General features: G+C 43.1%; 1 long non-coding RNA gene across 1 annotated transcript; it reads right to left on the bottom strand.

Moving 5' to 3' along the window:
- Nucleotides 1-1,677: 1,677 nt before the first annotated feature.
- On the bottom strand, nt 1,678-17,673 carry LOC129040553 (uncharacterized). Its single transcript, XR_008503669.1, has 5 exons — nt 17,415-17,673; nt 13,850-13,968; nt 13,178-13,267; nt 12,875-13,049; nt 1,678-1,905 (listed from the first exon to the last, which is right to left on the bottom strand). It is a non-coding gene; the product is annotated as an uncharacterized LOC129040553 (long non-coding RNA).
- Nucleotides 17,674-21,628: the final 3,955 nt, after the last annotated feature.

Here is a 21,628-nt window from a genome sequence, read left to right on the forward strand (position 1 = left end):
TAGGAAGCAATGTCTACACAACCGAAGTAAATGATCAGCCGCTGGGATACTAATAGTCTACCAACACGGCTGAATTCATTCTCATTCTGATTAAATTAGCATTTCTGCACCATTCTGGTAACTCAGTTTTACATAATTTATGACAAAAATACCATGCAGACCAGTGAGTACCCTCCTAGAACTGAACTTATGAAAAAGCATACCCAATTCTTTAATTTCAACATTGGAAAATGTTGAAAAAATAATGAATTTATTGATAATAATCTGACTTTCTAATTTTAGAGAATTCTACTCTTTTGTAACACAATATTGAACTTCAAACACCTTAACATGAATATTTCTTGAATGCATAAATTGTTATGTAGATAGTTTCTCTTTTAGATTAATGCAATAGGACTAACAATTAGAGAAAACATTTGAAATAAAATAAAAGTCATCAGAATCACATCTTTCAATGGCTTGGCATAATTGCCATGCTCTTTGATATGGTCAAGAAGCAAAGACAAGATTTTGGCTTTGCCCAATTATTAAGTCCTTGACCTTTTGAAATCTAATATCCTGGCTAAAAAATTAGGATGGAATATATTTTAGGTGGCTGCCTAGAGTGTCAAAAGCAGTACGAGAAGAATTTTGATAGCTGGGCAAGAAAATGCATACTACATACAAACATTACTCTTCTCTGATTTGCTTTAACTTTGAAATGTTGGAAATTGCAAATCTAGTTCCTAAATTTAGGGTAAATTAACAAAAGATTCATGTTTCAGCTGAGCAAGTTATTGTATGAAACTTATAGGTAACAGATGTCATTAGCTGCAAAAACCAAAATAATATGACTACATTCAGTAACTATCTAGCCATGCAAATGATAGACCAATTAGATTAAGATCCTAACAGGTGCTTGTAGAAAGCATTTATGTGCAATGTTGTGACCCTCCCCCAAACATCTTTTTCTGTCTTCTTACAGAGATACCAATTTCTCCTGAATACCTCAGGGTGAATACTGGGAACTGAGATGCTCAATGTTCAGAGTTGATTACTGGGAACATAGTTAGCACATTTCTTCTATATTATAAAGAAATTTTATGAATCTTGCTCTGCCTCAGAAAGGCTTTTAGTAAAAGATTGTTCATGTGTAACACTCTATTTGGATTCATGAAAATTTTCAATATTCCATTTAAGTCAGACACACTGAAATGTCAACCAAATTTCATAAAACATATTTGAATGAGATCAAGCCTTTCTTAGCTAAGAATTTTATTTCATCAGTAAATTTAGAGGAAAATAAGAAGTGTGTGTACTTTGGGCCAAATAACAGTGTTGGCCACATGGGAACAATTCAGACAAGCATTCTTCATCAGTACTCTTAAAGTAGCAATAGCACCACATCCATTTCCTGGCACCAGCCGGCCTGTTTTTCACTGATATGAAGTGCAGAAGGCATTGAAACAGTTAAGAAGGGTGAAATAAATGGAATACTTACATGAAGTACAATTGTTAATAAAAAGTAGCATTTGATATTGTACAACTATACATAAGATGACAAGTGTGAGATTAAAATATTTTTACTTTAATTGACAGAATAACTTTATTCACAATATTTCTATTTCAAATAATTTTTTTGCTTTTCATCCAGTATTACCTGAGCTCAATAGGAATCAATAAAATGAATCTTTATTTCACCACAAGAATTTTATTCATGCATATGCTTAATTTGCTGAAAATATGTGAGCCTTCCATGAAAGATTTATACTTTTATTGTGTCATTTTTCGCTGAGAAGCGGCTCTCCTGCCAGAAAACTGCTACTCTCAACTCTGCTCACATTGACTCTGGTCAGCATAGTGACAGGAAGTGATGTGTGAATAAAAAGCAAATGTGTCTTCCTTGAATCTTTTTTCATTTATTGGCTGAAGAAACAGAGAATGCAGATAGAAATTTTTTTTTTTAAATCTAATCTCTGAATAATCACAAAGAAGTTTTCTTAACCAGAAATAAACCAAAGGGGATGGTGATTTAAGCAGAAAATGTATTATTTTGCTAAGCCTTTGAAATTTTAGAGCTTATTAGTATGACAATCTGCATTGCTTTAACAAATGTATTGGTCTTTCAGTTTTAATTCTTCTGGATATGATTCAATTTCCTGATGAATCTGAACTGAGAGCAGAATAACTTATGTGGGAAAAAAATATGTTGACTAAAATAAGATAGTCAAAAAGAGGCAGACAAAACAGAAAGTAAAATGATGTTCTTCGGAAGCAGAAAAGAGAGAAGGAGAAGACAGTTTATTGGATATTAAATTGCACTTTTTTTTTTGAGACAGAGTAACACTCTTGTTGCCCAGGCTGGAGTCCAGTGGTGCGATCTTGGCTCACTGCAACCTCAGCCTCCCAGGTTCAAGTGATTCTCGTGCCTCAGCCTCCCAAGTAGCTGGGATTACAGGCGCCTGCCACCACACCCAGCTAATTTGTGGTATTTTTAGTAGAGAGAGGGTTTCACTATGTTGGCCAGGCTGGTCTCGAACTCCTGACCTCAGGCAATCCACCTGCCTTGGCCTCCCAAAGTGCTGGGATTACAGGTGTGAGCCACTGCGCCCAGCCAAATTGTACCTTTTAAAGATAAAATTGATCTAGAAATCTGTTTCAAAATAATGTAAATATACTTAAAAGCACTCAACATATAGTTTAAGTATACAGCTTTAAAATGTTTAAGATGGTACTTTTATCTTTTTAATCACAAATATTTACATCTCTCAAAAAAGTTACATTTTTAAAAATTGCTTTAAATAACAAGTGTTTTTCTCACACAATAACATATATTCAGACAATAAATAGACGGTAATTTTAGGCTGCCTTTTTGACTACTCATCTATACAATAAAACACTGACAACCACCTGAGAAAAGAAATAGATAATTAATAAACAAAATGGGGCAATACTTATACAGGTAAATATCACATAAGTAACTTTTATAGGCAATAGAAGTGTCTGACTTATGGGGCTGGGCGCAGTGGCTCATGCCTGTAATCCCAGCCCTTTGGGAGGCCGAGGCGGGCAGATCACCTGAGATCAGGAGTTAGAGACCAGCCTGGCCAACATGGAGAAACCCATCTCTACTAAAAATACGAAATTAGCCAGGAGTGGTTGGTGCATGCCTGTAATCCCAGCTACTCAGAAGATTGAGGCAGGAGAATCGCTTGAACCTGGGAAGGAGAGGTTATGGTGATCTGAGATCGTGCCATTGCACTCCAGCCTGGGCAACAAGAGCAAAACTTTGTCTCAAACAAAAAAAGAAAGGAAGGAAGGAAGGAAGGAAGGAAAAGGAATCAAAGCATATAACAACAATGAAAACAAAAAAAATTCAACAAAACACAAGACAGCATGAAAAGAAAAAGATATTATTAAGTTGGTGCAAAAGTAATTGCAGTTTTTGCCATTAAAAGTAATGGCAAAAATACTAAAGTGTAATACTAAATTGTCAGACAAAAATTAACAAAATAGCAGTAGAAAGTACTTACCTATCAATAATTGTTTAAGTATCAAATAATTTATCTAATAAAAACACATTGCTATGGTTTGAATGTCCCCTTCAAATTTCATGTGGAAATTTAACTGCTATTGTTATAAAATTATAAAGTTAGACGTTTAAGAAGATAATAGGTCCTGAGGGACCTACTCTCATGAATGAATTAATGTCATTATTTCCAGAGTGGGTTAGTCGGCAAGAAAGTCGGTCTATTATGAAAGTAAGCTCTCTGGTGTGCACCTTCAGTCATCCTCATGCCTTTGGCCATTTTGTGATGTGGAAATACGATTCTCATCAGATGTCAATGGGATGCTCTTGGACATCCATAATCTAAAATTGTGAGCTAAGTAAACTCCTATTTTTTAGAAAATACCAACTCTAAGGCTGGGCACGGTGGCTCACACCTGTAATCCCAGCACTTTGGGAGGCCGAGGCGGGTGGATCACCTGATGTTAGGAGTTTAAGACCAGCCTGGCCAACGTGGTGAAACTCCATCTCTACTAAAAATACAAAAATTAGCTGGGTGTGGTGATAGGCGCCTGTAATCCCAGCTACTTGGGAGGCTGAGGCAGGGGAATCACTTAAACCCAGGAGGCAGAGGTTGCAGTGAGCCGAGATCGTGCCATTACACTCCAGGCTGGGCAACAGGAGTAAAACTCTGTTTCAAATAAATAAATTAATTAATTTAAAAAAAAAATTCTAGGATATTCTGTTATTAAAGCAGAAAATAAAATAAAAGATTAGCAGAGTGTCTAACTAGATTTTTTAAATTAACAGTATGCTTCACACAAGTGACATATTTTAGATTTAAGGGCATACATATGTTAATGGTTAAAGAATTTAAAAAATCCATACCAATAATAATTGAAAGAGTGTAAGAGTGGCTATATTTATATCAGACAAAATAGACTTTTAGAAAAAAAATCTGTCCCAACAGACAAAGAACATCACTCTCTAATAATAAGAGGATAATTTGTCAAAAGAATCTAACAATTAAAAAATATATGAACCCAACATTGGAGCACATAAATATGTAAACATATATAAACAGAACTTTAAAAAACAGACAAATATGACAATAATAGAGGACTTTGTTACTCTACTGAAAACAATAGATTATTCAGACAGAAAGCTAGAAAGAAAACAATGTGCTTGGATAGTGCTGAAGAACAACTGTACCCCCCGGGCTTATGTAGACTATTTCATGTAACAGTATGAGAATACACATTCTTATCAAGCACAAATGGAACATTATCCAAGATAGATCATATGTTGGACCAACAAAAACAACAAACTCTTTTCAAATTTGGAGATTAAAATTATATCAAGTTTTTTTGTTTTTGCTTTTGAGACAGAGTTGCACTCTGTCACCCAGGCTGAAGTGCAATGGCGTGATCTCAGGTCACTGCAACCTCCGCCTCCTGGGTTCAAGCGATTCTCCTGCCTCAGCCTCCCAAGTAGCTGAGGTTACAGGCATGCGCCACCATGCCCAGCTAATTTTGTATTTTTAGTAAACCATGTTGGTCAGGCTGGTCTCAAACTCCTGAACTCAGGTAATCTACCCTCCTCGGACTCCCAAACTGCTGGGATTACAGGCATGAGCCACTGCACCTGGCTCTATCAACTTTTAAAATTACAGTTTAATAAAACTAGAAAATAATAGCCAAATAAAAATTTTAAAACTCACAAATATGGGGACAGTGAACAACATGTTCTTGGACAACCAATGGGTCAAAGAGAAAAAGCAAAGGGAAATCAGAAAGTGTATTGAGAAAAAAGAAAATAGAAACACAACATACAATAACTCCTGGGATACAAAAAAAAACAAACAAACCACAAAACAGTTCTAAATCACAAGTTTATAGTGCTGTTTTTGCATGTTAAGAAAAAGGAAAAGATATCAAATAAAAAACATAATTTTAATCCACAAAATACTTGAAAAAGGACAACTAAATAATCGCAAAGTTAGCATAATAAAGTAAATGATAGGTCAGGCGCCATGGCTCACGCCTGTAATCTCAGCACTTTGGGAGGCTGATGTGGGTGGATCACCTGAGGTCTAGACCAGGCTGGCCAACATGGCGAAACCTCATCTCTACCAAAAATACAAAAATTAGCCAGGTGTGGTGGCGGGCACTTGTAATTCCAGCTACTCTGTAGGCTGAGGCAGAAGTATCACTTGAACCCGGAAGGCGGAGGTGGCCGTGAGCCGAGATGGCACCACTGCACTCCAACCTGGGCAACAAGAGTGAAACTCTGTCCAAAACAAAACAAAACAAAAAAATGAAAGAAAGAAAAAAAGAAAAAATAATAAAAATTACAAAAGAAATAGACTTCATACATACTGAAAGGACAACAAAAAATATTAAAAGCAGAGAAAGAATTTACATATAAAAGGTATCTAAATTAAACTTTTTTTAAGAAAAGAGGAGTTAATTCCTTTTATTGTTTTGAAGTTGAATGATTGTCTTATTTTTATTTTGTATTTATGCTTACAATAAGCAGGTCAAAAAAATTTATCCTGAACTCATGGACATTTGATTTCCAGTAAGGTTTGTATTAAGGCACAGAGGTGTGGACTTGGGTTTGTGAAAGAGTGTTTGTGGAAAATCAAAAGGCAGAATAAGGGAACGTATTATAAAAAGCCTATGGGGGCTGGGCACGGTGGCTCATGCCTGTAATCCCAGCACTTTGTGGGGACCGAGGCTGGTGGATCACCTGAGGTCAAGAGTTCCAGACCAGCTGGCCAACATGGTGAAACCCAGTTTCCACTAAAAATACAAAAATTAGCCAGGCATGGTGGCAGGCACCTGTAATCCCAGCTACTTGGGAGGCTGAGGCAAGAGAATCTCTTGAACCTGGGAGGCGGAGGTTGCAGTGAGCCAAGATCCCACCACTACACTCCAGCCTGGGCAACAAGAGTGAAACTAGGTCTCAAAAAAAAAAAAAAAAAGAAAGAAAGAAAAAGAAAAGAAAAAAAAACCTATGGGTAGAAAACAGTACCCAGTTGGTGAAAAGACCGGTTAGTGCTACAGATACTGGTCCAGGCAGGGTAGCTCTGATTTACAGGCACCCGCCACCACACCCAGCTAATTTTTTGTATTCTTAATAGAGACAGGGTTTCATCATGTTGGACAGCCTGGTCTTGAACCCCTGACCTCAAGTGATCCACCCTCCTTCGCCCCTCAAAATGCTGGGATTACAGGCATGAACCACTGTGCCTGGCCACAACATTACTTTAGAATAAAGTTACTTCTTACCTACATCTAAATTTATTTTATATGACAATATCTAAAAACAGCCCCAAAACAATAATTACATCATGACAGAGGACATCATAACCCTCCTCCCATCTCAACTCTCATTGCACCTGCCCGTGCATCCCCACAGTTAAGATGGTGACATATAGTTTGACTCAGCTTACAGGCATTATGATAACTCTTACACACAAGCCCAGCCAAAGAGAGAGATTTTGACTCTCACAGATAGGCCTAGGGCCATGAGTAAGGTCCTGGGTCTTCTACTTGTATGAAAATCACAGAGAATTATGACACCCATGCATATTGAATAAACCCCGTAGGTGGTACAGAGAGTCTCATAACAGGGCCCAGAACACAGGTGAGATTGAGAGTCTTGTATGAATACACAGCCAAAAGTAGAAATTGTCACATGCCCAAGTGTACACAGGTCACAACTGAGGTTCTGAATCTCACACCCAGGGGCTGTCAAGAGTTGTTGTTACAATCCGAAATGTAGGATCATGCCCATTGCCCTAAGCCCAGGCATGAGAGTCAACATCTCTCCTCTTATATACAGATCCAGTCCACAGGTGAAGTGGGGACTCGCCAACCAGGATTCAGCACACCATTGATGTTGCGACTCCTCTACTGGAACACAGCTTGGAGAAGGGATTGGGGCTCTCATGGCAGGATGCAATCCACTGTTGAGATTGTGACTCATGTACTTGAACCTAAGTCTCAGGAGTTGCTGACTCTTACACCTGGAGTGGGGAAATGTGTGGAATTGGGAGTCTCATTCCTGGGCCTTCCTGCAGGTTGAATTGTGACATGCACTTCTACCTAGAACCTTAGTAATTTCATTGTCCTTCTGGGCTCAACACAGAGTTATCTTGTGACTTTTACCTGGGCCAAGCACCTAGGTGATATGATTATATTGCCTGGCTACTTCCCTCAAAGGAATTGTAATATATCCTTTACTGAGCACCTAAGTGATGTAAACCTTCTCTCCTGCCTGGACCCTGCCCACAGGTAAGGTTATGACATATCACCAAGCCTAGCACTTAATGACATGACTGTCCTATCATGTTTGTGCCCTGCCCTGAAGAAGCACTGTGACATTACTGGCCTAAGTAAAAAGGTAATTCGAGTCTTCTGCCTGGGACATGTGCACAGGGGAGATTGTGAAATATCTCTTGGCTTATCAACATGATGATGTGATTCTCCTCTCTTGCCTGGTACCTTTTTCCAGTTGGGATCGCAACATATTGCTGGGCCCAGCACCGGGTGATGTTATTCTTCTCCCAGGGCCCAGCCCACAAGTGGCATTGTGGCATCTCTCTGGGCCCATCACCTAGGTGCTGTGACTCTGCTCTTCTAACTGGGCACTTTCCACAAAAGGAATTGTGACATATAGCTGGACCCAGCTCCCTGGTCATGGAACTGTCTTGTCTTGGTCCTGTGCAAAGGGGTCATTGTGATATGTTGCTTGGCCAAGCAGCTAGGTGATATGACTCTCCTGAATGGGCCTTGCTCTCAGAGAGGATTTTCACCCATCGCTGGGCCAGTCATGTAGGTGATGTGTCTCTCCTCTGTTGCCTGGACCCTGCCCAAGTAAGAATTGTGACATCACTTACCCAGCACCTGGGTGATAGGACTCTCATGTCTGGTTCCTGCCCACAGGTGAAATTGTGACATATACATGGTCATAGCTCACAGGTGAGGTGATAACTCACATACCTGGATCCAGCTAAGAGAACAGATTTTGACTCTGATATCTAGGCTTAGGGCAACAGGCAAGGTCCTTGGTCTTCTACTTAAATAAAGGTCATAGTGTATTATGATACCAAGGCGTACTGTGTAAAGTCCTCAAATAATACAATGTCATAACAGGACCCAGAACAAAGTTGAGATTGTGACTCATATTCACATCCAGCTGAATAGAATTGTCACCATCACATATAGACAGTGCTCACTGGTGAGGCCTAAATCTCACATGCAAATGCAATCCAGACTTGGAACTGTGACTGTCATATGTAGGTGCAGCCACAGGTGAGAAAGTGACTCATTTTTGAACCCAGCTCACAGGAACAGCAATGGAACTCATACCTGGACCGAGTCAGTAGCAGAAATTCACAATCCAGGACATTTTCTAGGACATAGCTAGAGGTATAAAAGTCGACACTTCTTGTGGGTTGAGTTCAAGTATGCAAGTCAATCACAACAGTGGACTAAATCAATACATGAGAGCCCAAATCTCACCAACAGACTGTGTTTTGATAGGGGAAGCACAGCCCCCTGGTGTTCTAAATCCTGGACTTGGTGTTAACACCTCATCTGTCGATTGGATTGATGCATGAGATTCACAATTCCAACTCCATTGCCTCTTGGTGTGTGATTCAGAACCTCAACAGTGGGTTCTGTTGATGTGGAAGGGTGATAATCCTCACTTTCGTCTGAGTTTGCATACAACAGCCACAATTTTCCCTGTGTGCTGGGCTCTATTATGGCACTCTGTAGCACTTGAGGGCTTCATACAATGTGCATGCAAGTCATAATAGTCTCTGGCCATCCTACAAGTTGAAGACCCAGAACCTTAGTTTTTGCTCTAAGACTAACTACAAGAGTCATATCTTCAGGTATGAGTCATCATTCCACCTGTAAGCTGTGCCCATGTGTATTTCCCAATTCCAACTGTGGAGACAGACCAGGCTCAAGGGTTGCATCACCTGGGTGCTGGCCAGAGATATTTCACAACTGCCACTTTGGGCAGGGTCAAAATCTCCCCTTAGTGCAGGGGCAATTCAGGAGGCTCATATCACCTAGGTGGTGGGCCCAGCGATATGTCACAATACCCCCCTGTGAGCAAGGCCAAAGCAGGACAGTTACATCACCTGGAAGCTGGGCCCAGTGATATGTCACAATGCCTCTTGGGGGCAGGGTTCAGGCAGGAAGGAAGAGTCGCATCACCTAGGTGATGGGTCTAGAGATATTTCACAATGCCTTCTGTAATTAGAACCCAGGAAAAAGAGTTATATCATTTGGGTTAAAGGTCTGGTGATATGTCACAATCCCAACTAAGGGCAAGACCCAGGCAGAAAAAGAGACTCACTTCACTATAATTTAATTTCTCCTGAGGACAGGGCTCATGTAGAAGAAAAACATAAATTAAGTGCATGGCCCAGGTATATGTTACAATCTCAACTGTACACTGGGCCCAGGCAATTGAATAAAATTAATCAGATGCTGGGAAAAAGTATATGTCACAGTCACATCTTCAGAAAGGTTTAAAGATAAGATTTAAAACCGCACAAATGTGCTGGCTTCACTTATGACAGTCAACATATCTTGTGAGACGTGTTCAAGTATTCAAGGCACAACCTCAACAGTGCACTGGCTCTGTGCATGAGAGCCCGAACCCCACTTGCAGACAGTGTCCCAGTAGGAAAGTCAGTCTCACAGGGGTGCTGGATCTTGGTGTGAGAGTCACCGCCCTACCTGTGGACTGCATTCATGTATGAGAGTCACAATTCCAACTTTTGACTGCCTCTGAGTGTGAGATTCAAGACGTTGTAAGGAGGCTGTGTTCAGGTGAGAGGGTGAGAATCCTTATTGTCAGCCAGGTGTGCATATGAGAGTCACAGTCTCACCTGTTTGCTGGTCCCTGTTATGACACTCTCTGTACCACCTGAGGGTTTTATATGGCACATGTGAGACTCACAATCTGCTTTGAGACCTTTGTGCTTGCCCAGGTGTTTGTTACAATCCCAAATGTAGGATCACGCCCATTGCCCTATCCTGTTTTTGGGTCCAGGACCTTATCTTTTGCCCTAAGCCTAGATACAAGAGTCAACATCTCTTCTATTAACTGGGACCAGGTATGAGAGTCATTGACATGCCTATGAGCTGGGTCCAGAAATGAGTCACCTTCTGACCTGTGGCCAGATCCACATATGACAGTCCCAAATTCAACTGTGGACTGCTGAATCCTCACCAGTGGGCTTTGTCCAGGTGTGAGAGTGACAATCCTAATTTTTGGATAGTGTGCCTCATTTGACAGGCACAATTTTACCTCTGTAATGAGTTCTGATATGATGCAAGTATTTTATAGAATATTTATGAATGTCAAAATCCTCTGTAATTGTGATACAATTAGGAGACCCAGAAGCTTACTGATTGTTCTAAGCTCAGCTATGAGAGTCAGAATCTCTTCTATTGGCTGGGCTCTCACATGACAGTCATTATTATTCCTGTGATCCGAACCTAGGTATATGCCAGAATCCCACTTGTGGGCAGAACCAAGCAGGAGAGTCACATCACCTGAATACTCAGACAGGGGTATATTAGTATCCCCTCTGTGAGTTGAGTGCTGGTAGGAAATTCACATCACTATGGTGCTGGGACCAGTGATGTGTCACAATGCCTCCTGTGGGCAGAACCCTGGCTGAAAGATTACATCACATGATTCCTGGCTCAGCAATACATGACAATCCCCATTGTGAACAGGGCCCAGGCAGGAGATGACAATCACATCATCTGGGAATGAGACCAGAGGTATATCACAATGCCACCTGTGAGAAGGGACTAGGCAGGAGGGTCACCTTACTGAGGCTTTTGGCTTTAGGCATATGTCACAACCCAAATTGTGGGCTTTATTCAGGCAGTATAGTCAAATCAGTCAAATTCTGGCTGGGCAAAGTTATATGTCACAATCACACCTGTGGGAAGGTCGAGGAATGGAATTTACATTTCTGCACATGTTCTGGGTCCAGGTATAAAAGTACACACCTCGTGAACTTTAACAATCCTCATGTGTCCAAGAATGCAAATCACCATTTTCTTTCTTTCTTTCTTTCTTTCTTCTTTCTTTCTTTCTTTCTTTCTCTTTCTTTTCTTTCTTCTTTCTTTCTTTCTTTCTTTCTTCTTTCTTTCTTTCTCTCTCTCTCTCTCTTTCTTTCTTTAGTTTGACAGAGTTGCACTCTCGTCACCCAGGCTGGAGTGCAGTGGTGTGATCTTAGCCCACTGCAACCTCTGCCTCCAGGGTTCATGTGATTCTCCTGCCTCAGGCTCCCAAGCAGCTGGGATTACAGGTGTGTGCCACCACACCCAGATTATTTTTGTATTTTTAGTAGAGACCAGGATTCACCATGTTGGCCAGGCTGGCCTCAAACTCCTAACCTCAGGTGATCCACCTGCCTTGGCCTCCCGAAGTACTGAGATTACAGGCGTGAGCCACCACACCAAGCTGCAAGTCACAATTTCAACAGCAAATTGAATCCATGCATGAAAGCCAAACCTCAGACAGCACCTATTAGGAGAGTTAAAGCCTAACATTGGTGCTGAATCTTGGTCAGAGACTCAGGCTGGATCCACATATTAGAGTAATAATATCAACTTCTGACTGCCTTTGGGTGTGAGATTCAGAACCTCAACAGTGGGCTGTGTCCATGTGGGAGTGTGACAATCTTTACTGTTGGCAGTATATGCATATGAGAGTCAAAATCTCAACAGTGTACTGGGCCTTGTTATATTATTACTCTTTGCACCATCTGCGGCTGTATATATGTGTAAGACTTGCAATGCACTCTAAAACCTTTGTGCCTATATGAACCCATGATCTTACTCATTTCTCCAAGTCTAGGGATGAGATTCAACATCTCTTCTATTGACTGGTTTAGATATGAGAGTCATTACCATGCCTGTGGGCTAGGTCCAGCAATAAGTCACCATTTTACCTGTGGCCAGATCCACATATGACAGTCAAAATTCCAACTGTAAACTGTATCTACTAGTGACATTCAGGACCTTAACTGTGGGCTCTGTCTATGTGTGAGATTGACAATTTTAACTGTTGGCTATGTGCTGGGCTCTGGAATGACATGCTCTGTACCACCAAAGGGCATTATAGAATATGCATAAGCTTGCTCATACTTTGCCATCTTACCAGAAGCAGGAGACTGAAGACATTATACATTGTCATAAATCCAGCTAGAAGAGTCAAAATCTCTTCTATTGGTTGTGTCCATGTATGATAGTCATCAGCATGCCTATGAACTGGACCCAGTTATATGTCACAATACCACCTGCAAGCAGGGACTAGGAATGAAAGCCACATCACCTGAATACTGAGCCTGAGTAGGTCAATGTCCCTTCTGTTGGAAGAGTCCTAGCAGGAAAGTCGTATCACCTGGCTGCTGAGCCCACTCAATGTCACAATGCCCTCTGTGGGAAGGGCCAAGGCAGGAGAGTCAAATGACCTGGGTGCTGGGTCCAGCAGGATGGCACAAATTACCCTGTGGACAGAGCCCAGGAAAAAAAGGAGAGTCACATGACCTAGGTGATGGGCACAGAGATATGTCACAATGTTCTCTGAGAAAAGTGTCCAGAAAGAAGAGTTACATTACCCAGATGCTTGACTCACGTTTATGTCACAATCCCAACTATAGGAATTGCTAAGACAGAAGAGCCACGTCTCCGGGATGCTTGGCCCACTGATTTGTCACAATCCTTTCTGTAGGCAGGATCCAGGTAAAAAATAGACAGTAACATCTACTAGGTGATGGGCCCAGTAATCTGTCACAATTCCCCATGCAAGCAGGTCCAAGGCAAAAGAGGAGATTCATATCACCTAGGTGATAGTCCTGGGGATATGTCAAAATTCCAAATGGGGGTTCGGCCCAGGCAGCAGGGGAGAATCATGTCACCTAGGTGATGGACCCAGTAATATGTCACAGTACCCGTTATGGGCTGATCCCAGGCAGGAGAGGAGAGTCATATTATCTAGGTGATTGGTGAATAAAATATTTCAAAACCAACTCTGAGAGACTGGCCTGGGCAGGAGAGTCCCATCACCTATGTGCTTGGCCTAGGTATATGTCACAATCCCACATTTAGACTGTACTGAGGCAGAAAAGTAAAATCAATCAGGTACTGGGCACCTCTTGTGAGTTCTGTACAAGTACCTAAGTCACAGTCTCAACAATGGACAGGATCTGTGCATGACAGCCCCAACCTCATTTGCAAGCAGTGTCCTAATGGGGGAGACACAGCCTCACAAGGGTGTTTGATCTTGATTCAAAAATCACCATCTTACCCGTGATCTGGATCCATGTATGAGAATCACACATCCAACTTTCAATTGCCTCCAGCTGTAAGATTCAGAACCTCAAAATGGGCTGTGTCCATGTGGAAGGTGATAATCCTTACTGTCAGCTGAGAGCAAAGACAAGAGTCACAATTTCATCTGTGTGCTGGGCCCTGTTATGAAACTCTCTTTACCACCTGAGGGCCTTGTACAATATGCTTGTGTGTTGTAAGGCTCTGTGACTTTCATACAAGTAAGAAAGCCATGATGTTACCTGCTGCCCTAAGCCTAGTTACTGAAGTAAACATCTCTTCTATTGGCTGGGTCTTGGTATTAAAGTCATTACCGTGCCTGTGAGCTGGGTCCAAAAATGAGTCACCGTCCCACCTGTGGCCAGATTTACATGTAACAGTCACAATTACAACTGTGGACTTAATGTGCATTTGAGATTCATGAGCTTACCAGTAGGCTCTGTCTATGCATGAGAGTGACAATCCTTATCTTCTGCTGGGTGTGCCTATCAGAGTCACAGTTTCACCTGTGTTCTGGTTTGTATTATGATGCTGTCTGTACCAGCCAAGGACTTCACAATATATGTGTGTGTGTAGGAACCTTCTGTAACCTTTCTAAAAGTAGATGATTCAGGACCTTATCATTTGCCCTAAACATGTCTATGAGAGTCACTCTCCAATTGGGTGTTTCCACATCTGAGAAACATCATGATTTCTGTGTGCTGGGCCTAGGTAGAAGTCACAGTTCTACCTGTGTGTGAAAAGAAGGCAAGAAAGTCATATCACTTGGGTGATGGGCCAGGGATATGTCACAATCCTTTCTGTTGACAGTACAAAAAAAGGAGTTACATAACCTGGGTGCTAGGCTCAGTGATATGTCACAATGCCCAGTGTAGGCAGGGCACAGGCAGGAAAGTCAAATTACCTGGGTGTTTGGCCCAGTGGCATTACAATCCCTTATCTAGAAACAGCACAGGTAGCAAAAGAGAGTCACATTACCTAAGTGCTGGGCTCAGCTGTATGTCACAGTTGTTTTGGTTGGTAGGACACAGTCAATAGAGGAGTCATATCCCAAACTGATGAGGTCAGTGACATGTCAAAACCCTTAATGGAGGCACAACATAAACAAGAAAGTAGAGTCACATCACTTAGGTGATGGGCCCCGAGACATGTCACAATGTCCCCTGTGGGCAGAGTCCACGTCAGAGAGTCACATCATCTAGGGGCTTGCTTCATGTATATTTCAGAATCTCAACCCTCAATTGTTAGCTAGGCTTCCAGAGGACAGTAAAATCAATCAACTGCTGGGCAAAAGTATATGTTACACCTGCAGGAAGGTATATGAATAGGATTCATAATCCCACACATTTTCAGAGTTCAGGTATAAGAGTCAACATCTTCTGTGAGTTGTGTTAAGTACGTGAGACAGAATCTCAATGGTGGACAAGATCCATGAATGAGAGCCTCATCTCCACCTGTGAACAGTGTCTCAGTAGGGTAGCCATATGCTCACCGTTGTGCTGAATCTTAGTTTGAGAGTCACCCTCCTAACTGTGGACCAGATCCCACATAGGAGAGTCACAATGTCACCTTTCAACTTCCTTCGGATGTAAAATTCAGAACCTCATTAGTGGGCTAGTTTATGTGAGAGGGTGACAATCCTTACTGTTGGCTGGATGCACATACAAGGGCAACAATCTCACCTGTGTGCTAGGCCCTGTTATTACATTCTTTGTACCACAGAGAGTTCAATAGGGTATGTGTGAGTCTGCTCTGAAATATTGTGGTGGTATAATCCCTTGATACTACCCATTGCCTTAACTAAGCCCAGGCACATGAGTCAATACTTCTCTTATTGGCTGGGTTCAAGTATGAAAGTAATCACCTTGCCTGTAAGCTGGGTTCAGAAATGAGTCACCCTCTTATTTGTGGCTGGATATGCATATAATAGGCACAATTCCAACTCTAGACTCTGCCTACAAGTGAGATTCAGGATCTCACCATTGGTCTCTGTCCATGTGTGAGGGTGACAATCCTGTCAGCAGGGTGTGCATAGGACAGGGGTAATCTTATCTCTGTGTTTGGTCCTGTTATGATACTCTGTGTACAACCCGAGAGCTTTATATGACATCTGTTAATGTCATAATCTTCTGGGAACTTTGTACAAGTAGGAGACCCTGGACGTAACCATTGTTCTAAGCCTAGCTACAAGAGCCAAAATCTCTGTATTATCTTCATCCAGGTATGAGAGTTATTACCTTACCTGTGTTTTGAGCCCAGATATATGTCACAATTTGAACTCTGGGCAGGAATCAGGAAGAAAAATCACATCACCTAGGTGCTGAGTACACCAATATGTTAAAATCCTCCGTAGTACAGGGCTCGCCCTGGCAGGAGAGTCACATCACCTAAGTGCTTGGCCCAGGTGTATGTAACAATCCCATCTGATGCCCGCTGGGCCCACACATGAGAGTCACATTACTCAGATGTTAGAGAAAGGCATATGTCACAATCACACCTTCAGTAAAATCCACAAATGGGATTCACAATTCAGCACATGTCTCAGCTCCAGGTATGACAGTCAGCATCTCCTGTGAGTTGGGTTCAAATACACGAGTCACAATTTTTTTTTTTTTTTTTTGAGATGGAATTTCACTCTTGTTGCCCAGGCTGGAGTGCAATGGCGTGACCTTGGCTCACCGCAACCTCCGCCTCCCAGGTTCAGGAGGTTCTTCTGCCTCAGCCTCCCGCGTAGCTGGAATTAAAGGCATGCGCCACCATGCCCAGCTAATTTTGTATTTTTAGTAGAGACAGAGTTTCTCCATGTTGGTCAGGCTGTTCTTCAACTCCTGACCTCAGGTGATCCACCCGCCTCGGCCTCCCAAAGTGCTGGGAGTGAGCCACCACGTCCGACCATGAGTCACAATCTTAACACTGGACTTGATTTGTGCATGACAGCCCCAATCACACCTGCACACTGTGTCTTGGTAGAAAAATCACAGCCTAATAGGCGTGTTTAATCCTGGTATGAGTGTCACCATCCAGCCTGTGGATGGCATTCACATATGAGGGTCAGAGTTCCAACTTTTGACTGTCTCTGGTTGTGAGATTTAGGACCTCAACAGTGTGCTGTGTTCGTGTGGTAGGTTGACAATCTTTACTATCAGCTGGGTGTACATATGAGGATCACAATCATATCTATATGCTGGGCTGTTATGACACTCTCTGTACCACTGGAGAGCTTTATATGATATGCAGGAAAGTTGTAATCAGCTCTGAGACCTTCATTCTGGTATGGACCCATCATCTTACCTGATTTTCTCTTTTGAGGTACAAGAGTTAACATTTTTTTTTGTTGGCTAAGTCCAGGTATGAGAGTCATCACCACGCCTGTCAGCTGAGTCCAAACATAGGTAACAATTCCACCTGTGAGCACTAACCAGGTAGGAGGGTCATGTTACCTGGGAGCTGGGTCAGGAATATGTACCCATTGTTCTAAGCCTAGCTACAAAAGTCTAAATCTCTCTATTGTCTTGGTCCAGCTATGAGAGTTATTACCTTACCTGTGTTTTGGGCTCAGATATACATCACAATTTGAACTCTGGGCAGGAACCAGGAAGAAAAATCACATTGTCTAGGTGTCCCCTGTGGGAGAGGTCCAGGTAGGAGAGTAACATCTTCTTGGTGCTGAGCCAAGTGAAATGTTCCAATGCCCCTTGTGGGCAGGGCCCAGGCAGGAGAGTAGAGTCACATCACCTAGAGGCTGAGTTCAGCAACATGTAAAAATATCCCCTTAGGGCAGGGCTCATGCAGGAGTGTCACATCATCCAGGTGCTTGGTCCAGGCATAAGTCACAATCCCTCCTGAAGGCAGCACTTGGGCACAAAAGGAGAATTACACCACCTAAAGGATGTGCCCAGAGATGTCACAGTGCCTCTGTGGGCAGGGCACACATCACATGGATACAAGGCCCAGGGATATTTACAATCCTCACTGGGGCAGGGCTCAGGGAAAAAGACATGGGTCACATCACCAGGTGCTGGGCCCAGTGATATATTACAATCCCCTCTGAGGACAGCACCAAGGCAAGAGTTACATCACCTAGGTGGTGTGCCAGGTATATGTCAAAATTGTATTTGTGGGATTAGCCCAGGCTAAAGAAGCAAATCACTCAGGTGCTAGGAAAAGGTATATGTCAAAACCCACAACCTGTGGGTGCAAACCAGAAAACATGTTACATCACCTGGTGCTGAAGCAGAGAGATGTAAAAAGTATTCTTGTTGGCAGGGCCTAGGCAGAAGAATAATATCTCTTGGATGCTGGGCCCAGTGATATGTCACAATTACTTTTGTGGGCTGGGCCTAGGTAAAAATGGAGGGTCATGTGGCCTAAGGACTGGGCCCAGGGATATGTCACAATTCTCCTCGTGGGGAGGGCCCAGTCAGGAGAGTCACAGCACTTGAGTGCTGAGCTTAGAAATATGTCACGCCAGGCGCTCTGGCTCATGCCTGTAATCCCAGCACTTTGGGAGGTTGAGGTGGGTGGATCATTTGAGGTCTGGAGTTTGAGACCAGCCTGGCCAACATGGTAAAATCCCATCTCTACTATAGCTGGGTGTGGTGGTGCATGCCTGTAGTCCCAGCAACTCGGGAGGCTGAGGCAGGAGAATCACTTGAATCCGGAAGGCAGAGGTTACAGTGAGCTGAGATCGCACCACTGCACTCCAGCCTGGGTGACAGAGCGAGACTCCGTCTGGAGAAAAAAAAAAGAAGTATGTCACAATGCCCTTTGTTGACAGGTCCCAGACAAAAGAGTCACATCACCTGATAGTTGGGGCCAGTGATATGTCACAATTATCCATGTGGGCAGGGCCCAGGAAGAAAAATGACAGTCGCATCACCTGAGTGCTGAGCCCATTGATACGTCACAAGTGTCGCTGTAGGCAGACCCCATGCAGAAGAGAAGAATCACATCACTTAGGTGCTAGGTGCAGTGTAATGTCACTATCTTTCTGAGAGTAGGGCCCAGGCACATGAGTCACACCTACGAGATTTTTGCCCCGGTTTATGTCACAATTTTATTTGTGAACTGGACCCAGTCTGGAGAGTCAAATCACATGTTGGACAAAGGCATATGTCACAATAACACTGTGGAAAGGTCCAGTGATAAGTTTCACCATCCTGCACATGTCTTGATTCCAGGTAAAAGATTCATCATTGTGCTTGTAATTTGGTCCCACATATATGGCACAATACAACCTGTGGGGAGGGAGAGGCCAGAAAAGACACATCACTTGGGTGCTGGTCCAGAGATATGTCACAATCCTGAAAACTTATTCCCAACTCACAAGTGTTTACTCCCATACCTGGCATTGGGACCAGTGTGAGATTGTGAATCTAATCTCAGTGAGATTGTGAATGTAATCTACAAAACAAGTTTTGTAGGCAGGAACCTGGCAGAAGAGTCACATCACCTGGCTGCTGGGCCCAGTGATATATCAAAATCCCCCCTGTAGGCAGAGCTTAGGCAGGAAAGGAGACTCACTTCACCTAAGTAATTAGCCTAGACAGGTGTCACAGTGGCCCCCATGGGCAGAGCCAAGGCAGGAGAGTGACATCACCTTGGCGCTGGGCTCAGCAATGGGTCACAATCTCTCCAGTGGGCAGGAACCAGGCAAGAGAGGAGAATCACATCATCTAGGTGCTGGGCTGAGTGATAGGTCCCAACGCTTCCTGTAGGAAGCACTCAGTCAGGAGAGTCACATTACGTGGGTGCAGTACCCAGCTAAATGTCACAGTGCACTCTAAGCGCAGAGCCAAGGCAGTAGAATGAAGTCACATCATCTATGTAATGAACCCAGAGATAAGTCACGATGCTCTTTGTAGGCAGGGAGCAGGCAGGGGAGTCACAGCACCTGGGTGGCTGCTGGTCACACTGAAATGTAAAAATGCCCTTGACAGGCAGAGCCCAGGAAGGAGTTTCACATTATTTAGGTGGGTGGTCCAGGTATATGTCACAATTTTATCTGTGGGCTGGGCCTAGGAAAGAGTCAGATCACTCAGGTTCTGGGCAAAGGTATATTTCCCAATTGTGATTGGGAATGTACAGAAATGAGTTTCACAGTTTTACACAAGTCCTGGCTTCATGTATGAGAGGCAACCCCTCCTGTGAGTGGGGTTCAAGTAAAGGAGTTACAGTCTCAACAATGCACAAATCCATGCACAACAGCCCCAATCTCACCTGCAGATTGTGTTCCGATAGGGAACTCACAGCCTCACAGGTCTGCCGAATCATGGTTCGAGAGTCACCAAACCACCTGGAAACCAGATCCACATATGAGAGTAACAAATCCAGCTTGCAACTGTTTTTATGTGTGAGATTAAGTGCCTCATTCGTAGGCTCTGTTTATGTGTAAGAATGAAGAGCCTCTCAGCTGGGTCTGCATACAAGAGTCACAATCTCAGCTGTTAGCTAGGCCCTGTTAGAAACTCTCTGTATCACTCTAGGGCTTCCTGTGATAGTCTTGAGTGTTGTAATGTTCTGTGAACTTTATACAAGTAGGAGACCCAGGACATTACCTGTGGCCTAAGCCTGGCTACAAATGTCAAAATATCTCCCATTGGCTGTGTCTAGGTATGACAGTCATCATTGTGCCTGTGATCTGGACCCAGGTATATGCCACAATTTCACCTGTGGGCAGGAACACGGCAGGAGAGTCACATCATCTGGCTGCTAGATCCAGTGATATGTCACAATGCCCACTGCAGGCAGGGCACAGGCAGGGGAGTCACATCATCTGAGTTCTTGGTTCAGCAATACATCACAATCCCTTCTGTAAGTAGGGCCCAGGCAGCAAGAAGAATCACATTACCTAGGTCCTGAGCCTGGCAATATTTCACAATGCTCCCTGCTAGCAGGTCCCAGGAAAGAGCACAGAGTCATATCACACAGCTGATTGGCCCAGAAATTTGTCATAATCTTCACTGGGGGCAGGGCACAGGAAGAAAAGGAGAATCACATTACCTAGGTGATGGGCCCAGCCATATGTCACAATCTTTCCTGTAAGCAGGGCCTAGGCAGGATAGGAGAGTCACATTACATACGTTATGGGCTCCATGATATGTCACAATCCCTACTGAGACCAGAGTCCTGGAATGAGAGAAAAGTCATACCACTACTGTGATGTGCCCAGAGATATGTCACAATGACCCCTTTGGGCTTGCTCAAGCAGGAGTGAGAGTCACATCGCCAAGGTAATAAACCCAGAGTCATGTCACAATTTCCCCTGAAGGCAGGGCCAAGGCAGGAGAGCCACATCACCTAGGTTCTTGGCCCAGCAATATGTCACAATCCCTTCTAAATGACAAGCAGCAAAGAAGAGTCATAACTCAGGTACTGGGCCCAGCAATATGCCACAATTCTCAATGGAGGCCAAGATGAGGCAAGACAGTAGAGTCACATCACATAGATGATAAGTCCCAAGATATGTCACAATGCACCCTGTGGAAAGGCCCAGGCTGGAGAGTTACATCACCTAGGTACTTGATCCAGGTATATGTCACAGTCCCAACTGTTGGCTGGGCCCAAGCAAATTAGTAAAATAAATTAGGTGCTGTGTGAAAGTATATGCCACAATCATGCCTGCGGGAAAGCCCAGGAATAAAATTCAAAATTCTACATATTTCCCAGCTTCAGGTCTGAGAGCTGACCCCTCTGGTGAGTTGCAGCCAAATACACGAGACACAGTCTTAACACTGGACAGTATCCGTGCATGAGA

This window comes from Pongo pygmaeus, chromosome 6, assembly GCF_028885625.2.
Source record: "Pongo pygmaeus isolate AG05252 chromosome 6, NHGRI_mPonPyg2-v2.0_pri, whole genome shotgun sequence".
Classification (NCBI taxonomy): Eukaryota; Metazoa; Chordata; class Mammalia; order Primates; family Hominidae; genus Pongo; species Pongo pygmaeus.